We start from the raw sequence: 21,153 nt of genomic DNA on the forward strand, positions 1-21,153 counted from the left end.
AATCCAAGGCATTCCTACTTGTTGCCTTTGTCTTGTGACGTAAACATTTGTCTAACATTTTTGACTTTGTTTGGCTCAGCATAGATTCTACGACCTGAATGCATACAGCCAGTAAAATTGACCCGAGTGATACACCTGAAAACAAATCCTTCACAGCAAGCTGCTGCTGACAGTGTGTGAGAATTCTGGCCGCACTCTATTTCATAGAACCCCATTTCATAGTGTGGAAACAGGCCACTCAGCCTATTGAGATCCTCTAAAGAGCATCCCACTCAGACCACCCCCATCTATCCCTGCATTTCCCATGGCTAACCCACCTAGCCTGCACATTCCTGGACACTCAACAAGACTAATCCACCCTAGCCTGCACATCTTTGGACTGTGGGAGGAAACGGGAGCAAACCCATGCAGACAGAGGCCAAATGTGCAAACTCCACTCAGGCAGTCACCCAAAGGTAGAATCAAACCCAGGTTCCTGGTGCAGTGGAGGCAGCAGCGCTAACCACGGAACCACCGTACCACCCTTTTGATTTCACCCATCACTGCAACATCATCAGCAATGCATAGACATCCAGGCACGTTTGCTGTAATTCTGCCCATCAGCTGCTGCCACAGATCTTTAACTGACAGACAAACCAACCACAGCAATATCTTGCAGATTGCTTTCTGAAGGTGGTGACTTCCTGAGATTGCATGGCTGAGCGCAATGACCAATATCTGTGTCTGGTGTCCAGCTTGGAGAACAGCTTATCTCCTGTGAACTTGAGCTTCAACTCCTCCAGTATGGGCATCTCTTGAGGCAGAATTATAGGAGCTTGCAACCTTTTGTCAGTGCACTCATAACTGAACTACACAGCTCTGTGTGGTGATCTACACAGAGGATGATGCCACTATATTCCAAGTCATCCAGCTGACACTTTAATGTTTCCTGCAGCTCTGTATAGGAGGGACTGACCTTCTGAGGTGTAATGTGGCATCACCTTTGAAACTTCCTATGGCCCAGATCTTGCCCAGGTACAAATGTTAGAAATTCTGGACTGACCCAACTTGACTATACCTGGTCTCTTCTGCTGCCCATAGGACTCTTGGTGATCTCATGGATAGTCACATGTTGAGAGCTGTATATTCTGTGACTAGTTCTGTGTCTATTCGGTGAAGCGGTGGTTTCACTGTTAAATTGCATTGCTGCATTACGTTGTTACTGCACTAATAGATTGGTGATCCATTGTAATTTAGCATTGTCAGTTGTACCATTGAGTTCCAAACAACATAATTTGCCCAAACAAAACCAATAAATATACCAATTCGTAAATCAATGTCCATTTTGCGTGTGTCTTTGCCACATTATCCATGATCTGCTCCAAATGTTCAGCCCTGAAAATCATAACCATTGCTTTGTCAAGGCATCTACTAACAAGTATTATTATTGATTCTGACTATTGATTCCTATATGACACCAATTCTAATTGAAGAAGTGTAAAGTTGACTCTTACATGTGGCCAATCTAATAGGATTTTTTGTATCTTTCCAGGTTCTTTCTGGTCCTCTTCAGAAATCTTGACTCTGCAGTACCTCGTTGCCAACTGATATCAGGAGCAAGACAGCTATGTAACCGGTTCTGAAAATGCTAGGTCCAGGATGCATAGCTGCAGCCTTAGTTTGAAAAGGTTGAACTTGGATGGTAGATCTATGGCTTTCCAATTCATGATGAGGGACTTGGTATCCATCCTCCTGCTGTTCTTTTCATTTTATATTTAAACTTGTGCTTTCTTCCTGTACTTTCATCACCATACCTAATGTTCTGTTCCAGTTTTGCGGGGCTTAAAACCTGTTTTAGGGTTTGATTTGTTAGCAGCCCACTTTTCTGAATTGAGGCACGTTTTCTCTTAGTGCAGTTTGAGGATGACTCCAAATGGCATTTCAAATTTGAAATAGTCTTTAGGTAGGATAGTTTTGAATTAGCTGTTTGCTTGCACCCATGTGGTCAACCTGGAAATACTCGCAGTTTACTTTCTTCTATTTCCTGCATTCCGAGAACAGATGTGTAAGATCTTCAGAACCCTGGGGCAACCTTGTAATGATGTCTTGGAGTTGCACATGACTGACTATAAATGGCACAGTGTACATGGAGTTACAATACTGTAGAAGGAGAAAGTTTTGAGAGTTCATAGTTGTGAACACATGAAGAAAATAGGTTAATCTTTATCCATTGCAATTACAAGTCAGATCCTGATAATTACCATGCGTAGCAGTGTTGCACACTAATGTAAAATAAATAGTGTTACTTTAAAATCTAAGCCTAAAGACGGTTCTTGGTTTTACTTTCTCCTCAACCAGTCTGTCCTGAACCCAAACTCATAATGTAAGAGTGGGACTGCAGTAGTGAAAAGGAAAGTTGGACTCTCTTAAGTTATCTTCTCCTTATCTTATTCAAAGTTAATGTGAATGGCACCATGTATGTACAGCGAAGGTACACACCTTTCGCTGTATTTTCACATTGAATACACAGGACAGTAAATCATTCAACTCAATACTTTCACATCAAGGAAGATTGCAATTATATTTTGTTTGCTACTGCTCCCGTTGGACTTCAATCTTATAAAGCTGTTTCTGCTCTGCTTGGTTTACAAAAGATATCCAAGCTGCGCATCATGAAATAGTACTCTTATTTTATCTAAATGTTGCACAAATGAAATGTGTGGAATTTGATTTATTTGATGATCTTGATAAGTTTACTTACAGCTGAACTAATTAAAACAGTGCAGAGTAAACTGCAGACACAGCTTGTGCCTGGAGTGAAACATTACACAGAGTCTATGATGTCTGGTTACGATATCAGCTGGATGTTTGGCCCATTTGCATGGTGGGGTCTTAAAGGGAGATTCCTCCAAACATTACACCACAGTAACAGTTAAATTAGGGACAGGAGTAGGCCTTTAGTTAGGCCTACAGCATGTGAAAACGTGTTTCCTGTTTTCATTCCTGAATTGCTGGAAGTGTTATGTTATTTTGTTTTAGCTAGGTACATCCATCAAAGACCAGGATCATGTCTGGTGAATGCTGTATATCAGTAAGTCTTGTTTGTGTTATTGGAAAGGAGAGGGAATGGTGGGAAGCACGCCCGGGCTTTCCCAAACTGCAACAGTTCTGTTGAAATTGGTAGATCCCACTTTTGGGGGAGTGTGGGGAGCAGGAGGAAGGATGATGGCTGTGCTCATTGTTAACACCATGAATAACCAGCATCTTTCTTCATCAAGCACAGTAAATAGAAACACTGGAAGAGCTCAGCTCAGCTCAAACAACTATATAAGAACCTGAGGCACTGTTGTTACACCACATCAATGGCATTGTATACACCACAGTACATCCTGCCCAGCTTTCTTTTTTGGAAACAATTTCTGAAAACAATCATTAATGCAAGTTGAGCAGTTTCAGAAGAAATGTCCATAACCAAGATTTTAACTTGGCATCAAAGAGCATAGTAACTCATCCAGCATCTCGCTGCTCTTGGTATCTTGCTCTGTACAGAGTAGCTGCTAAGCCTGTTTATCTGATTGAATTTTTCAAGGAGGTGACTAGGTCTATAGATGAGGGTGGTACAGTTGATGCAGTCTGCCCAGACTTCAGTAAGGCTTTTGACAAGGTCTGCATAGCAAACTCATTAAGATCCCCATGGTATCCAGGGCAACTTGCAAACTGGATCCAAAACTGGCTTAATGGCAGGAAGCAGAGAGAATTGTTCAATGAGTATTTTTTTGTGACTGGAAGCCTGTGTCCAGTGGCAGTAGCATAGCACAAGGCTCAGTGTTAGGTCCCTTACCATTTTGTAGTGACCATTAATTAATTTGACCTGTGTGTAGGAGATACGATCAGGAAGTTTGCAGATGGCATGAAATTTGGTGGTAAATAGTCAGCAGGTAAGATTTAGGTGACAGGACAGTGTAGATGGGCTGGTGAGATGGGTTGAACATTGGAAATGGAATTTAATGCTGGAAAGTGTGAGGTGATGCACTTTGGAAGGAATAACAAGATAAGGGAAGACCCCTCAGAAGTAGAGAGGATCAGAGGGACCTTGATGTGCATGTCCATAGATCCTCGAAGGTAGCAGAGAGGTAACTAAAGTGGTTAAGAAAGCACATGGGATACTTGTCTTTATTCATCAAAGCATTGAATATGTTGTTAGGTGACAGCTGGAGTACTGTCTGCAGTTCTCCTCACCACACAACAGGAAGGATGTGACTGCACTGGAGATTCGTCAGGATGTTGACTGGGATGGTCCAGTTCAGCGATGAAGAGAGATGAGATAGGCTGGGGTTCCTTTCCTCAGAGCACAGATGGCTGAGAGGGAATCTGATTGAGGTGTACAAAGTTCTGAGGGATATGGACAGGGATAGGTAGTGACAACTATTTCCCCAGGGTTCGCAGTTTTAAGAAGCAGGAGGTTTAAATGTGATTTGAGGGAAAACTAAAAGGTGGTAGAGACACTAAAGAGATATTTAGCCGAAGACTTCCAATACGTTCGCGACAAAGCTACGGGCCAAATGCTGGAAAATGGGATTGATTCTTGTTTGATGCCTGGTCCAGACATAACAAGCTGAATAGCCTCTTTCCATTCTGTAAAAAACTGCATAAGTTGAGGTCCTTCCTGTTTGATAGGAGTTGGTATGAACAACCCCCTTCACCAAGATTTGCACCATATAGCACTGTTTTCACCATTGCTCATTACACAACATATTTGCTAATGTCACAACCCAGAGGCTAGGCTAGGCTTCCCAGGTTATCATGGACACTCTAAGTCATTAAGCTCCTGGCTGTCCTTCTTTATTCATCACTCTTTTGGTTGGTCACAATATAGTTAATTTAGAGAAGGGTTCCTTCCTTCTGGATGCCTTCCTGTCAGACCAGATGAATATGTTTCAGAAGGAATCAATCTAGCCAGGTTTTATTGCTTTAACGGAACTATGAGAAGAAATGATAATGCAACACACATTCTCGTAGATTTAAGGTGCGATGGATGATTCACGAAGAGTAGATTGCGGAATGTTGATAGTCAAACAATCAATTTTGAGATTCTTGGCTTTACACTTTGCTGAAATCCTTCCATGCTGTTTCCGTGGATGATGGTTGTGTGGCCATATTCAGGGCAAGAAGGCCTTCCTTGTCCTGTTCCCTCTTAGCTGACTTGTGGGCTAACTGGCTTCTAGCGTTCAGAGTGAGAGAGTCTGTTCACCTGCAGGGCAGGGTTAGATATTGGGTGATTCATTAGTAGTGATTTGCCCAGCACACTGACGCTCAGGCCCAGCCTGGCACACATGGGTACCTCAGTTCACCAGCACACCATCTTCTAACAGGACACATATATCAGGATTTTAGTCAGCTTTTTCTGCATCTTCCTGAAAGGCAAAACACAAAACATGCCTGAAGAGGTGGTCCTCTGCTGAGACGGGGAAGGTAATCTGCTTCTTCGTTACTTCTTTGTGTTATGTCTCTGTTTGAAGTTTCCCTAACACTCTGCAGGTGCGACATACCGTGGGTCCCACACTGGATTTTGCCCGACAGCGTCGAACTTGTGGTCTGGTTTTGTCTGAAACCATACTCTTTTAGAAACATTTTAAAATTCAAACTTAAAAAAAAGTGCTCACTATAATTTGGGGTTCTAATAGAATCCCGACAGTGTGGAAGCTGGCCATTCGATCCATTGAGTCCACATTAGCCCTCCAAAGTGCATCCCAGTCAATACTCCCTCTGCATTGCCCATAGCTAACCCACCTAACCTGCAAACTCCAGGACACTATGAGCAGTTTAGCATGGCTAATCTACCTAACCTGCACATCTTTGGACTGTGGAAAGAAACCAGAAACCAGACTATGGGAGGAAAACTATGCAGACACAGGAAGAACATGCAAATGCCACACAGACTGACTCCCAAGTGAGGAATCAGACCCAGGTCCCTGGCACTGTGAGGCAGCAGTGCTAATTACTGAGCCACCGTGACACTGTGATGACAGCTGCCGCCATTCTCTTTAGGGTAGGAATCCACCTGAGCTGGTACGTAAGCGGAAAGCCACAAGGTTATCTCATGAAGAAGGGATTTTTGTCTTAAATAAGATGGAGTTTACTGCTGTTTCCCCTCGCAAGACTGTCAGATGTCACCATAGTTTGTGGCACTAAAGCACTGCTCAGTATTAATCCTTTACAAATCCTGTGCAACATTTGAAGTCAGAACTATGCTTTGTGTGGAATGCTGGGTGTGTAGCTTTGACCATGGCACAGAACATTGGGAATTAGCTGGCTCCGGTCCTGAGCTGCTGTTCTGGAAATTGAAACGGAAAAGCTCACAGGGTCCCATGGGAACGATGAGACTAATTCAGTTGCTATTTCAAACAGGCTCAATGAAGCAAATGATTTCCTCCTGTGCTGCATCTTCCTGTGGACATTTCTCTCATTTCTAAACTCTCTAGTTAAGCAGCAGGGGCTGAGTAATGGAGCTCATTTTCTGACCAGTATTATTGAAACTGATCTTTCAAAGTCAGAAGTCATGCAACACTAGGTGACAGTCCAATAGGTTTATTTAAAATCACAAGTTTTCATAGCACTGCTCCTTCGTCAAATGAAGATCTCCTTCACCTTCTTAAACTGATATGAGTCATACAAGATACAAGTTTAAACCGAAACTCAGTTCTAAGGAGTGGTCATCTGACCCAAAACATTAACTCTGATACTTTCTTCACAGATGCTGCCAGACCTGCTGAGCTTTTCCAGCAACTTCTGCTTTTGTTCCTGATTTACAGCATCTGCAGTTCTTTTGGTTTTTTAACAAAATCAATTGGTTTTTATAGACTCCTTTTAGTAAAATCTTATGCTTGGTGCCTCACTGGACTGTCATCAGAGGAAGGCATTTGAGGTATCAAGTACAGGAACTCACAGGAATGGGCAGACCCTCTACTCCTACATGTCCTGGGCTTGGAGGCAGGAAAAACAATGCCAATTGAGAACATAAGAACATAAGAACTAGGAGCAGGAGTAGGCCATCCGGCCCCTCGAGGCTGCCCTGCCATTTAATATGACCATGGCTGACCTTTTTGAGACTCTGCTCCATTTACCCGCCCACTCGCCATAACCCTTAATTCCTTTCCTGTTCAAAAATTTATCCAAACTTGCCTTAAAAACATTCAGCGCGGTAGGTTCAACCGCTTCACTGGGCAGGAAATTCCACAGGTTCACAACCCTTTGGGTGAAGAAATTCCTCCTGACCTCGGTCCTGCATCTGCTTCCCGTGACTTTGAGGCGATGCTCCCAGTCCTAGTTTCACCTGCTAGCGGAAACAACCTCCCTGTCTTCGCCTTATCTATTCCCTTCATAATCTTACCTGTTTCTATAAGATCTCTCCTCATTCTTCTGAATTCCAATGAGTATAAGCACAGTCCACTCAGTCTCTCCTCATAATCCAAGGTCCTCAAGTGGTCAACTAATGGTCCACTTCAGGGCGTCAGCTCCCCACCAGCATCCCTTCCGCACCCACCCACCCGTCACTGGGATGTGCCCAGCTGAATCTGGTCCTGTTGCCAAATGTAGCCGCTCAGACTGTGCAGGTTACTTGTCAGCTGAACTGTGCTGAAGTCACAGTCATAGGGTTGTACAGCACAGAAACAGACCCTTCGGTCCAACTTGTCCATGCTGACCAGATATCCTAAATTAATCTAGTCCCATCTGCCTGCATTTGGTCCATGTCCCCTAAAGCCTTCCTATTCATATACAACATCCAGATGCCTTTTAAATGTTGTAATTGTACCAGCCTCCACCTCTACCTCTGGCAGCTCATTCCATACACGCACCACCCTCTGTGTGAAAAAGTTGCCCCTTAGGTCCCTTTTTAATCTTTCCAGTCTCACCTTAAACCTCTGACCCTCTAGTTTTGGACTCACTTACCCTGGGGAAAAGACCTCGGCTATTCATCCACGCCCCTCATGATCTTTTAAACCTCTATGAGGTCACCCCCTCAGCCTCCGACGCTCCAGGGAAAATAGCCCCAGCCTATTCAGCCTCTCCCTGTAGCTTAAACCCTCCAACCCTGGCAACATCCTTGTAAATCCTTTCTGAATCCTCTCAAGTTCCACAGTGTCCTTCTTACAGCAGGGAGACCAGAGCTGAATGCAATATTCCAAAAGTGGCCTGACCAATGTCCTGTACAGCCGCAACATGACCTCCCAACTCCTGTACTTAGCACGCTGACTAAAAAAGTCAAGCATACCAAACACCTGCTTCACTACCCTGTCTACCTGCAACTCCACTTTCAAGGAACTATGAAGCTGCACCATGAGGTCTCTTTGTTCCTTACAGAAAAAGGCAATCAATGTTGATCTGAAGGAATTAGACTTACGGCAGGGGCAGTGCCCATCTGGAGCCCTAGTGTGCATTCACAAGGAGGCTGACTGGCATGTCGTTTGGCAGATCTTCATGAGAAGAGGCAATGCAGTTCTCTTGCCAGTTCTACAGCTGCTAAGACCACTGACAGCATGTATTTAAAGTCACGCAGAGTAAGATCCCATCAATTTGGCTGTAAATGAAATTCTGACGGAAGATCCCAAATCACAGGAAACAGTGGGCAGAGGGTGAAAGTGTCTCTCGTTGCTTTAGCTACCAATCCTCACTGAGCAATCATAGTTCTGTAGTTCAGAAATGCTTCCCTGGCATCTTACTTCCGGGCTCTGAGCTTAAATCCAACTCAAAGGGACAGGATGAACATCTTCACCGTGGTCTGCAAAATGAAGTGAATTTATCAATTCAGTTCTAAAACACACATGGACATTTAACAAGTGTGGTATCATCAGAAAAAACCTAGTAGGCGTGGGAAACAGAACAAGCTGTGGGCTTAGGGGCTAACACACATTGCTAAGATAACACCTCACTGCAAGTGAGCTGGAAGATCACTGGAATGGTAACTCATTGGTTAGCTCTGCTGTCTCACAGCCCTAGTGACCTGGGTTTGATTCCAGCCTCTGATGACTGCCCGTGTTGAGTTTGCACGTTCTCCCTGTGTCTGTGTGGGTTTCCTGCCCCCGTCCAAAGGTGTGCAGGTTAGAGTTGATTGGCCATGGTAAATTGCATTGTAGTGTCCAGGGATATGTAAGTAGGTGGTATTAGCTGAGTGAAAGATGGGGGTGAGTCTGGGCAGGATGCACTTCAGAGGGTTGGTGTCAGCTGGATGGCCTCTTTCCACACTGTAGAGATTCTACGATCTTGTGTCAACATCCTTCAGCTTGATTAAAACACATTTATTGATGAGGTCGCTATCAGTACATTAATATCTGGAAGGAATGTTTGGAATCTTTATAAATGTCACTGAGCACTGCACACAGTGTGGAGCCAATGCCGAGGAACAGCGCTGTTGCAGGTGGAGCCCACTGTTTATTTAAATGGCAGATTGTCAGTTTGATAACTTCACACATATATCATCGTACGTTATACATCAATGAGGAACAAAATCTGCTTCAAAAACAATGTGAAACCGTGCACTGACATTGGGCTGTACAGCTGTTCATGTCTCACATCTTGCTGCTTTCTGCCTGAGGATTATTTTGCCAAATAATCACATGCGCCCAAATCCCAAGTAACAAAACTGTTTAGCATGACCATCAATCGGCAGCAAATTCCTCCAGCAAAAAGTTGTTGCTGTGTAAATGATGTTGTTTTCTTTTGTAGTGTCACATTAATTTGTTGCTTCAAAGTTAAATAAAAATAGGAAAGATTAGAAATGCACAACTTGTCCAGCAGGATCTGAAGGACACGCTGGTGCTCTAGTCGTGGAGAGTCTGTGAGTTCAGTAATACAGAACAGAATACAGCGAGAGAAATGTTCAGCATTATTGAGAAGCATCTCCCACTCTTATAAATCAAAACACTGCGGATGCTGGAGATCTGAAACAAAAACAGAAATCGCTGGATAAACTCAGCAGGTCTGGCAGTACCTGTGGAGAGAAAACAAAATTTAAGACTTGAAGTCCAGCGACTCTTCATCAGAACTGATCTTCCCACAGAAGACTGGCCCTCTGCCCCTTCTCTGAATTGCAGGTCTCAAAGACCTGCCAGACCTGCAAGAGATTTTCCAGTGATTTCTGTTTTTGTTTCAGATCTCCCACTTTTGGTTCTGTTAATGGGTTACACCTGAAACATTAACCCATTTCAATCTTTCTCCACCTCCTTCAGGTTCCCAGAATTTACATTATTATTTGTGTTCGTCAAAGGTTTAGTTGCTCATCACCTAAGATGCCTTGGTTCTGTTTAAATTGAAATTTACACTAAGCAGACTGTATTCTGACTTTTTTTTATTGGGCTTACCAATAGAGCAGCTATTTTTCTTCCATCTGTATAATCAACAGCTCGGGGAAGCAATAGGTTTGTTCACATCCTACAGGCCTGTGGCTTTTTGGTCAGGCTCAGTTTGTGGGCTTTGAAACTGTGATGCTCTGTCTTACTGCAGGGGTGTGTGTGTGTGTGTGTGTGTGTGTGTGTGTGTGTGTGTGTGTGTGTGTGTGTGTCTGTGTGTGTGTGCACCTGTGCTAATGTGTGTGTCTGTGCATATGTGCCAGTGTGTTTGTGTGTGCCAGTGTGTATGTGTGCCAGTGTGTATGTGTGCCACTGTGAGTGTGTGTGTGCACGCGCGCGCACGCCAGTATGTGTCTTTGTGTTTCTGTGTGTCAGTGTGTATGTGTGCCACTGTGAGTGTGTGTGTGCACGCGCGCGCACGCCAGTATGTGTCTTTGTGTTTCTGTGTGTCAGTGTGTATGTGTGCCACTGTGAGTGTGTGTGTGCACGCGCGCGCACGCCAGTATGTGTCTTTGTGTTTGTGTGTGTCAGTGTGTGTGTGCGTGTGTATGCCTCTGTGTGTGTCTGTGTGTGTATGCCTGTGTGTGCGTGCCAGTGTGTCTGTGTGTGAGCGAGTCTGTGCTATTGTGTGTACTATTCTGTGTCTGTGTCTGTGTGTCTGTGTCTAAACCCAGCATTAAAGGTGATGTGATTGAGTTGTACATCAAATTATCATCACCTAAATCAAGAGAAATGGCTTAAAAAGCAAACAGTTTCATGTAAAAAGTCAGGTTTTTTGCCAAATAAACCAAAAAATAAATTGACTGTTGGTTTGTAAACTTCAGGTGGCTTATTAAACCTCTAACAGGTTAATCTCTTTACAAAATCTATACTGCTCCATTTGAAAGGTTTTGCTAATAAACTTTTCAAAAATATTGGAAAGAAACTTCAGGACAGGCACAACCAGTGGAGAGGAACATCTGATGAAAAGTCGTCATCTTGAAAGGTTCGCATTGTATCTCTTTGCAAATGCTGCCTGATCGGCTGAGTATATTCCTGCATTTTCTCATTTTATTTCCGTGTCCTCAGTGCCTGGGCAGGCAAGGAGTGCTCACAAGAGATGAAATCCCCTCCCACTACCAGGTTATTTTTCTCTATCCAGGAACGTAAGGGCTATGAACATTCTCCAGCTTAGTGTGAAGGTCGGGCATTTAAATGGTCACTGGATAAACATATGGACGATAATGGAATAGTGTAGGTTGGATGGGCTTCAGATTGGTTTCACAGGTCGGTGCAACATCGAGGGCCGAAGGGCCTGCACTGCGCTGTAGTGTTCTATGTTCTACGTCTGTCTTCAGCCTGGGTTGTGCATCGACCACATGAAAGATGTTCCCCTTTGAAATGTCGAACTGCACTTTGCTGCAACTGTAACACACTCATTAAAAAGCAGCTCTGCGCGAAAGTGCAGGCCTGGATTTACCACAACAGCCAGAACATTCAGCAGTTTTGTTTAGTTTTCGCAACTCCAATACATCTCTGATCTGAGAACATTGGCTGTTTACATAAAAGAAAAGATCTGCTGGTCCATTACACGATAAAACACCCTGGCAAAGGTGTAACAAACTTGACACTGAGTGACAAATGTAGACAATAAATCACAACTGAAGAGGCAGAAGGCCAGGGGTGTGGAGATATCCGTCTGAGAGCGTGACCACTCCTGCCCCCAGGAAAACACAGAGGACCTCTTGTTCTACCCTGCACACTGACCAGGGCCTGATTCCAAATGGTTTGATTGTCCTCTGTCAGTTTGGGAAATGGGATACTGACTTGGTTTTTCCAGTTGGCCTCCTTTATTTGGAATTACAAAGGCTCTAGCAAACTGCCCCATGACCCTGAGTAGCCTCCAGAAGTGCCACAGCAGTGAGATGTCAGCACTTCCTAAGAAGACAGGACAAACCTACAGAGCAGAACAAATTGTTTAGGATTGTTCTGGAAGAAGAGAAGAACTTTGTTTTCAATCAGCCTGAGGAGAAGGCAACAGATAGCAACCTTCACATTTACATTCTTCCTATGATGTGATGGTTCTGCTCTCCAACATGCCATAGCAGGACGGATGTTTGATTTTTGATAATGGGACGTTACGCCAAGTCTTGTCCACTGCTGATGGAGGGCAACCGCCTGCTTTTGGTCCCTGTTTAAGCCTCACTAGCTCAAAGGCCCTCAAATGGGGCCTTCCCCACAGCAGAAACACCATTGGTTTCACAGAAAGGGATGAACCTTTCACTGCAGCCTGAGCTGAGGAATGGATGAATGGAGGGACGAAGGGGTGAGTGAATAAGGGCCTGGATCTCCAGGCCTGCATCAGCAAATCTCATAAAGGTATCAGCTACCCCACCTGTGGGCCTGTAACTCAGCAAGAGGCAAGAGAAGGGGAGAGAAACAAGATTCTGTTTTGGGAAAAATAATGGGAAAACAAAAATAATCACAGTATCAACTTCCTCCAGAATGAGTGAACAAAGAGGCCAACGTCCCACCACAGGCTTTCAGCCAAACTGGTAAGACATCGCACAGTAAGAGTTAAAACAAGGCAGCAGTGATAAGTGTGTACTTTGTTGTCAACATTTCTTTCCACCCATGGCGTGTTTAGACCAGAAGGCAGCATTATCCTCTGAACAACCCCTTCTCCTGCAGCCCTGAACTGACTGAAAATCTAGCTTCCTGGCCTATTGTGTCGTGCTACTTATTAAACACGCCACAGAAGCGACTCTGAATAGGGTTAGATTCGCACTGCTGTGGGCCCCTCAGATTAAAACATAAAGAGAAAGTTCGCTTCCCTCCTGTTTTGTTTGCGTGTGTGCATGGAGTAGTGTACAGAGCCTATCTCCTGTCATACAGATAATATGTGCGTGGGTCATACGGAGGTCAGAGCAGCAAACAAGGGTTTTCTTGGTGCAATTGATACCCAGATGTGAATGGCTGAAACTAGGCCCACGATTGTACTGAGATATCTTTACACTAAAGTCAACCCGAGGTGAATGCCGTCTCATGATTGTCTGTCATGAAGTGGTCAAGAGGACTACTCACTCTGAACAATCCTCTTCTCTTTACCTCTGCCCTGAATATTCCATTGCTTTTCACCAGGGCCACAGTCTGTGTTTGGAAGCAACCAGTCGACACTGGGTCCAGTCATTCATTCAGATGTGAAACAACTCCCTCATAAACTTGTGACGCAGCTCGGTTTCCTTTTCTGCACAACACTTAATTGTTTTTCTGAAGGCTGGGTGTTGGTTGCACAGGGTGTCACCTCTTGTCAGTAATATACTCCCTTATCAAAGTCACCGTTCCTAGTACAGAGAGTTTCAGCAGCTCGTAAGGGATTGGGACAACACAGAATTAGCAATAATTAGCAATGATAACAAGCAATAATTTACCAATGGACATGGAGTCATGTGCTCTCCAGAGCTGGATAAATGCAACTGTATTTGAGACTCTGTCTTTGAAGAGGTGAGATGGTTCATATGTTGTCCAGGAGTGAGTTATAGGGCCCTTGTGGTACAGCGGTAGCATCCATACCTCTGAGCCAGGGGGTCGACGTTCAAGTCCTATCCGCCCCAGTGATGTGTAAAAATATCTTTGAAGAGGGACATTAGAAAATACCTCCAGGAGTGAGCTACACCACCCGATCCAAAGGCGATGTGAAGAAATTATTTTCTGATTTCCCAATGAAAGGTTGGGATCGGGAATGTGTTGCCTGAGGGCATGGTGGGGGCAGTGACTTTTGAAAGCAAATTGGATCATTATCTGAACTGCAACAATTCATTTGTTCCTGCAAAGAGGCAGCGCAGGTCCAACGCGCTGAATTCTTCTCACAGGTACAAAAAGTTTAAACTCCAAAAGTTGTGTGGAGTCACGGTGCTGAAAGAAACTTAATCCCAGGCCTGCCTCCTCCATCACCTCTGAAATCTTTGTTTTCAATGAGACATGTTCTGTGTATGTTGTGTAAATGCCACTCCTTATAGTACCTCAAAGGACTATAGAAATTTTCCACTTTCCACAGCTCTGTATCAGGTCATCTAAAAGCTACATTACTTAGCTGTAAAATTAAAACTTTTATTTTTTAACACTTGCGCTATTTTGCTTCACTTCTGCCCAATGCCGAACAGTGAACGGGTGGAGTACAGGACACGCTCCTGTCTGCATCAATGGTGCTGAGCTGGAGTCGGTCGTAACCATCAAGTTCCTACGAATGATAATCACCAACAAGCTGTTTCTGGTCCAGCCACGTCAATGTGACAGTCGAGAAAGCACAACAATGTCTGTACTCCCTCAGGGGGCTAAGGAAGTTCGGCATGTCCTCCAGGACCCTTACCAACTTTTATGGATGCACCACACAAAGCATCTAATCCAGAAGTATCACAGTGTGGTATGGCAGCTGCTCTGCCCAGAGCCACAAGAAAACTACAGAGAGTCATAAACACAGCTCAATCCATTACGCAACCCGGCTGTTCATCCACTGACTCCATCTACATTGCTCAGGAAAGCAACCAACATTATCTAAGGCCCCTCCCACCCCAGTTATACATTCTTCCAGCCTCTTCCATCGAGCAGAAGACATAAAAGTTTGACTACACGCACGAACAGATTCAAGAACAGCTTGTTCCCAGCTGTTATCAGACTTTTAAATGGGCCCCTCAAAATATTAATTCTGATCTCTCTCTCTGCACCTTCTCTGAGGCTGTAACGCTGTATCCTGTACTCTGTTCTGTAACCCTGCTGCACTCTGTATGGTAAGATCTGCCTGTATAGCACACAAAACAACACTTCTCACTGTATCTCAGTACATGTAGCAACAATCAATCAATTAAGTGGGCATTCAGTAATTGTTGAGGCTGCGATGTGAGGTGGAGCATGATTTTGTGTCTACATCTGTTGGAGCAATCTGGAAAAGATGTTACTCTGTTTTCCTACAGCTTCTCAGTTCCTCACGATGTGCTCCATCCACCGCACCCCCCCCCCCCACCACCCTAAGACAAAGAAGGCAGCATATTTTGTGGCCCAGCCAACTCTTTGAAATAGCAAGCTACAGAATTCAATCATTATGGGTAAATTGTAAAAATCACATGTTGCTGCGTAATTCAAAATCTCCCCTGTAACAGTCTTCAAGTGACTGATAAAGATAGATAATAGTTCTGTCAGTCACAGCATTGATATCGAAAGGAGATTATATATGTTTCTAGGTGTGTATCTAAAACAGGGAAGGAATTAATCAGCATCCTTTCTTGTTCCCAGAGGAGCTCAGGCAGGACTTGCAGACATGGCTTGGCTCCTTGGACTGCGAGGTATGTTGTCCGCTGTCCCTATGATTTTCACATATTGGGCTGAGGTTCTGGAGTTAACACCTGAGCAGCTGCCTGGTATTAGCAAAATGTTTGCACTGTCCACAATAGTACGGAGGTGATCATTTTAAAGAAGGGCACTTTCTTCATTGTACAGTGGACAATAGCAGAGTGATCACGCAAAGTCAATTACAGATAAACACATTTGGAAAGTAATCAATTGAACAGTGAACAAAAAAGACTACAAAGAGATCAGGCTGGGATAGATCTATGTTTTCCTGAACAACCTGCTCAGAAATATTGTCACAAATCTTTGGAGTAGGTGGAACTTCAACCCCAGTCTCATAGCTCAGAGGTATGAACATTATCACTATGCAATAGGAGATCCCCCTGGGACTGATCTAAATTTTAAAAGATTATTTTATTTAACTATTTTACAAACCAACCTGTTCAGAGAAGTCATTGTGTACCTCTGGAGCAGGTGGGATTGAACCTGGGCCTCTCAGTCCAGGGGCAGAGACATTGCCATTGTTCCACAAGAGGGCCCCTGGGAATGAACTGGTAGAGAGTGACCAACTGTATTCCAGATCAGTTTGAGAAGATTTAACTGCATGCAAATCAACTGCAGAGCAACCATTTAGAGAGTGATTGGTATCAACTTCAGAGTGATCAACTACAGAGCATTTATCTGAGAGTTCAACTGCAGAGAGAAACGCCTGCAGTGATTATGTAGTGATTGGAATCAGGTGGCTCTCACTGAGTACAAGTTCCTTGATTGGGGTTGTTAACCTGGGCCAATCAGGGAGCCTTGGCTGACAGATATAAACAGTAGATTCAGACAGTCTCTTCAGAACTGGCTGGTTAGAGCCCATGTAAATAAAGGGTAACTTTATGACAGAATACCAGCATCTGGGCTGATCTTTCAGATTATTTGGAGAGTGTTATTTGGCAATCAGCTGCAGAGTGATTGATGGATAAATTGGACATTGGTCAAGGATAATCAGTTGTAATCAACTGAAGGTGAGTCAGTTGCTTAGGTCTGTATTGCAGAGAGATCAACTGTGGACACTGTAATCAGTTCTAAAACACTAAAATTCTAAATAAATTACAGAGCCATCAGCTTCAGTTATCACTTCAAGAGATCAACTGTAACATGACAAACTGTAGAAAATGAAATAAAAGGTATCAATGAGGTGCAAATGGCAGAATAGTGACTATTTGAATGCAAAGTAAAGATGCCAACAGAAAGAACTCAACCAGCAATGACAAATCAAACAGAATGGGATGCTGCTTGGCCTGCTGTGTTCATCCAGCCTCACATTTTGCTGTCAACAGAATGGGGGCACAGGTTATGCTCTATTGTTGTTGAGCTCAATGCTGAGACCAGAGGGCTGTAGAGTGCTAAGTTGTTGCTGTTCTGTGAATTTATTACTGCGCTGTAGTGTTCTATGTTCTTACGTTGAACTTTGTTTGAACAGTGTCGCAGGCTGGGGACAGAGACCATCAGGCTGAGAGCGAGGTGAAGAATTGAAATGTCAATAACAAGAAGTTCAGCATCAGGTTTTTGGACTGAATGTAAATGTTTTGTAAGGTGTTCAGTCACATGGTATAGGTTTGGTCTCCCAGGTGTAAAACAGACCTCTTGTAAGCAGCGAGCACAGAATACTGAGCTGAAAGGTGTGTAAAGTGTTGTATCACACAGTCCTCCTCTGAGCTGTATCATTCTTCAGTAATGAATTAGCCTGATGGTGCTGGTGCTGGCTCAGGCTCTAGTCTAGCTCCAGGTCAGGAGCAAGAGCCTGAGATACAACCTTCAGCTGTTGGTCCTTTTCTACAAAATCCTCAATCGATGCAAAAGTGTTTCTTGGCAGTAAACCTGTGTTTATCTGGTATTTACATTGAAAGGGTCCAAAAGAATGTAGCATTCATCCATTTTTCACCTCAGCTACTAGAATGTCCTGCCAGCATGACAGGGAATGCAGGGAGAGTCAGCACAAAGGTCTGGGCCCAAACCGTCAGCCTTCATGCCTCACAGAATCATTGCAATGTGGAAACAGGCCAGTCAGCCCATCAAGCCCACAGCAACCCTCCAAACAGCATTCCAACCAGGCCCATGGTCCCCACCTAATCCCTGTAACTCTGCATTTCCTATGAAGGGCCCCCACATCCCTGGACACCACGGGGGCAATTTAGCATAGCCAATCCATTCTACCCTGCACCATCTTTGGGCTGTGGGAAGAAACGGAGCACCCAGAGAAAATCCGCACAGATACGGGGAGAATGTGCAAACTCCACACAGTCGCCTGAAACTGGAATCAATCCCAGGTCCCTGGTGCTGTGGGGTTGCTGTGCCAACCACTGAGCTGCCGTGCCGTCAGTTGGAGCTGTGTGCTCAAAGATATGGCGATCCGTAAACTACATTTTTTTCAAAGATCCCATTTTCTTCCCCTTCCTCCCTCATATATCTGCTCTCTTGCTTTGAAGCTTCTAACTTCTGCTTGGTCACAGCTTCAGAAACGTTGCCAGCCCATTTCTGAAGAAGAGTCTAGGCCCGGAACGTCAGCTTTTGTGCTCCTGAGATGCTGCTGGGCCTGCTGTGTTCATCCAGCCTCACACTTTATTATCTCGGATTCTCCAGCATCTGCAGTTCCCATTATCTCCGATACAAACAGACTCCACTCAGCTTCAAAATGAACTAAATTACTTGCCATGATGCAAGATGGAGGAACGAAGCTCCAGGTTTTTAAAAAAAACAAAAAAGATTATTAATGTAAAGGTATAAAAACAGTCAAATCATCAAAGATTTAAAAGACATTTGGATAAGTACCTGAATAGGAAAGGGTTGGACATACATGAGGCAGGTGGGACTAGTTTAGATTGGGAACATGGTCAGCATAGACTGGTTGGACCGAAGGGTCTGTTTCCAAGCTGCATGACTCTATAACACAATCTATTAAGACCTGTTGAGTGGCTCCAAGAAGACAGGAATTAGAATTAAAGGAGAAGGTTTAATTGGTGGCTCGGGTTATCCCAATATCTGACATGTAAGACATATCCAGCAAAAGATCTTTTTGTGGCCTTAGCTAAGACAAAATGTCTTAGCGTTGTATCCAATGTTTTCTTAATCACCAAGTGACTTGCCGTTGGAATTTTGGGACTCATTTATAACACTCTTGATAGGACTATAAGCTGATAGCGGCCCATTCCTCAACAACTCGTATTTGCGTTGGTTTCGAATTCCTCGTTAGTACTTTGCCGTTTACACAATAACACTCCGGTATTGGTTCTGATTCAAAACCATTAGGGGCGTACAGAAGGTGAATAGCAAGGGTCTTTTACCCAGGACGGGGGTGTTCAGACCTCGGGGGTACGGGTTTCAGGTAAGAGGGGAAAGGTTTAAAAGGGACCTGAGGGGCAAGCTTTTCACAGACAGGGTGGTTCGTGTGTGGAATGAACTGCCAGAGGAAGTGGTAAATGTAGGTACAGTTACAACATTTAAAAGACATTTGAACAGGTCCATGAATAAGGAAGATTTAGATTGATATGATTTCCCTGCTGTATGGCTCAATGACTGCTCATGGGATTGGCTGGTCCAACATTATTACTCATTTTTAATGGTCTGGAGAGGCTGATGGTGAGCTGCTTTTTGTTTTATTTAACCTTTTTGAAGATGGTATTACACACTTCTGGAGCAGGTGGGACTTAAACCCAGTCCTCCTGGTCATGGGCTAAGGACACTACCATTGTACCACAACAGGACCCCTTAGCTGCCCGTTTGAACCACTGTTTAGGTGCGGGAACACACACAGTGCTGTTAGGGAAAGGGCTTCCAGCATTTTAACTCTGACAGTGAAGGAATGGTGAGATAGTTCTCCATCGGGATAGTGTGGGCACCAGTGGGGTCTGGACTCTGTGCTGCTAGGGCTGAGTGTGAAGCAGTCCAGCTCATCCTCTGTAGTTTAGTCGCCATTTTCTGACACAGCCCCATCTCTGAGCTGAGCCAGAGGTAGGTCACACACCATCAAGGTAATACAGCACAGATGCAAATACGTGTGCTTTGTTTACATACTACAAAACGCTGCCTGTTAATCTTTTCCACATTAACCACTCACAAGCACCCACACAAAAAGGCACAGCTCTTTCATAACTTCTTTACACACTGTTTCCCCACAACCTCAACAGCACACACTTCAGCACCTTCCACACATGCCAATGCATCTCAAGCATGAAAGGCATCTGAGGGAGGAACAAATCCACCCAGCACTGCTATTACACAGCTATTCCAGAAACCTCTACCCGTATTCCCCCTTAATATCATGGTGGGTTGCACAAGTAGTGACCTGCGCTACCACTTATCTTTCCCCCATCCCCCTTCCACCACTCACACTGAGACATCTGCTCATCAATAATGTGCTGCACAGTCTCAGGGATCACCCTAGCCGTTGCTCTCTTCTGCCTGTACAAAGCACCAATTTTCATAGAATCCACGCAGTGTGGAAGCAGGCCGTTTGGCCCATTGGGTAACCACACCGACCCTCCAAAGGCCATCACCTGAGGTTTGAGACCATTATTTGCTGGGAGAGTGAGATGTCTGCCTTTCCCAGGTAAACCATTGGCCAAGTTGTTTAAATATTCCACAAAGGCTTAGTGAACCTTGAACTGTCCCCATCCTGAGCAAAGCGGAACTGGCATCCACATTGCTGTGGGTCTGGAGTTCATTGTAGGTAAGGATAGCAGATTCCCTGAAGATGCCACTGAACCAGATGGTTTCCCACAGCATTCGTTATCATGGTCATTGTTACTGATGTTAGGTTTGTAATTTCACATTTTATTAATTGGTTTCAAACTCCATGAGCTGCTGTAGTGGGATTTGAACCTGCGTCCCCACTGGATGAGCCTGGCCCTTCAGATTATTAGCCCAGCCACATTCCCACTCCTCCGTCTTCTCCCCGTGCAATCAGAGAGTTAGCTAACCTCAACGACCACAATCAGCCACAGTGCCTCTTTGATAGGATGGCATCATGGCTCAGTGGTCAACACTACTACCTCACAGGGACCCAGGTTCAATCCCAGCCTCAGGAGGCCGTCTGTATGGGGTCTGCACGTTCTCCCTGCATCTGCGTGGGTCTCCTCCAGCTTCCTCCCCCAGTCCAAAGATGTGCAGGCTCAGTGGACTGGCTATGCTAAATTGCCCTGTAGTGTCCAGGGATGTGCAGTCTAGATGGATTAGCCATGGGAAATGCAGGGATAGGAGTAGAGGAGTCAGTGCAGACTCGATAGGCTGGATGACTCCTTTATTCCCTGTAGGGATCCTATCAGAGGAATCAGATGGGATGGCTCCGGAGATCCTCATGAGTCATAAAGGAGGATGTGGGCCAGAGAGTTTCCCAGAGGCGGTATCCTGCTTCAGTAGCAATAGGATCTCCCTCACCATGAGTACAATTCCAGCAGGAACAGGGGCAGGAACAGGCACTGAGTTCACTGCCAAACCAGCACCCACAGCAGTGACTGGC

General features: G+C 44.6%; 2 long non-coding RNA genes across 2 annotated transcripts in view; one reads left to right on the forward strand and one right to left on the reverse strand.

Moving 5' to 3' along the window:
* The window catches only part of LOC125458551 (uncharacterized), a 69,618-nt gene extending 67,041 nt beyond the window's left edge, over positions 1–2,577 (forward strand). Inside the window, exon 5 of the long non-coding RNA XR_009446628.1 lies at positions 1,532–2,577. This is a non-coding gene — a long non-coding RNA (uncharacterized LOC125458551). The remainder of the gene's footprint in view (positions 1–1,531) is intronic.
* The window catches only part of LOC132210481 (uncharacterized), a 63,047-nt gene extending 49,504 nt beyond the window's left edge, over positions 1–13,543 (reverse strand). The window contains exons 1-2 of the long non-coding RNA XR_009446629.1: positions 13,389–13,543; positions 8,381–8,758 (exon numbers count right to left, since the gene is read on the reverse strand). This is a non-coding gene — a long non-coding RNA (uncharacterized LOC132210481). The remainder of the gene's footprint in view (positions 1–8,380; positions 8,759–13,388) is intronic.
* Positions 13,544–21,153: the final 7,610 nt, after the last annotated feature.

This window comes from Stegostoma tigrinum, chromosome 13 (assembly GCF_030684315.1).
Source record: "Stegostoma tigrinum isolate sSteTig4 chromosome 13, sSteTig4.hap1, whole genome shotgun sequence".
NCBI classification, from domain to species: Eukaryota; Metazoa; Chordata; class Chondrichthyes; order Orectolobiformes; family Stegostomatidae; genus Stegostoma; species Stegostoma tigrinum.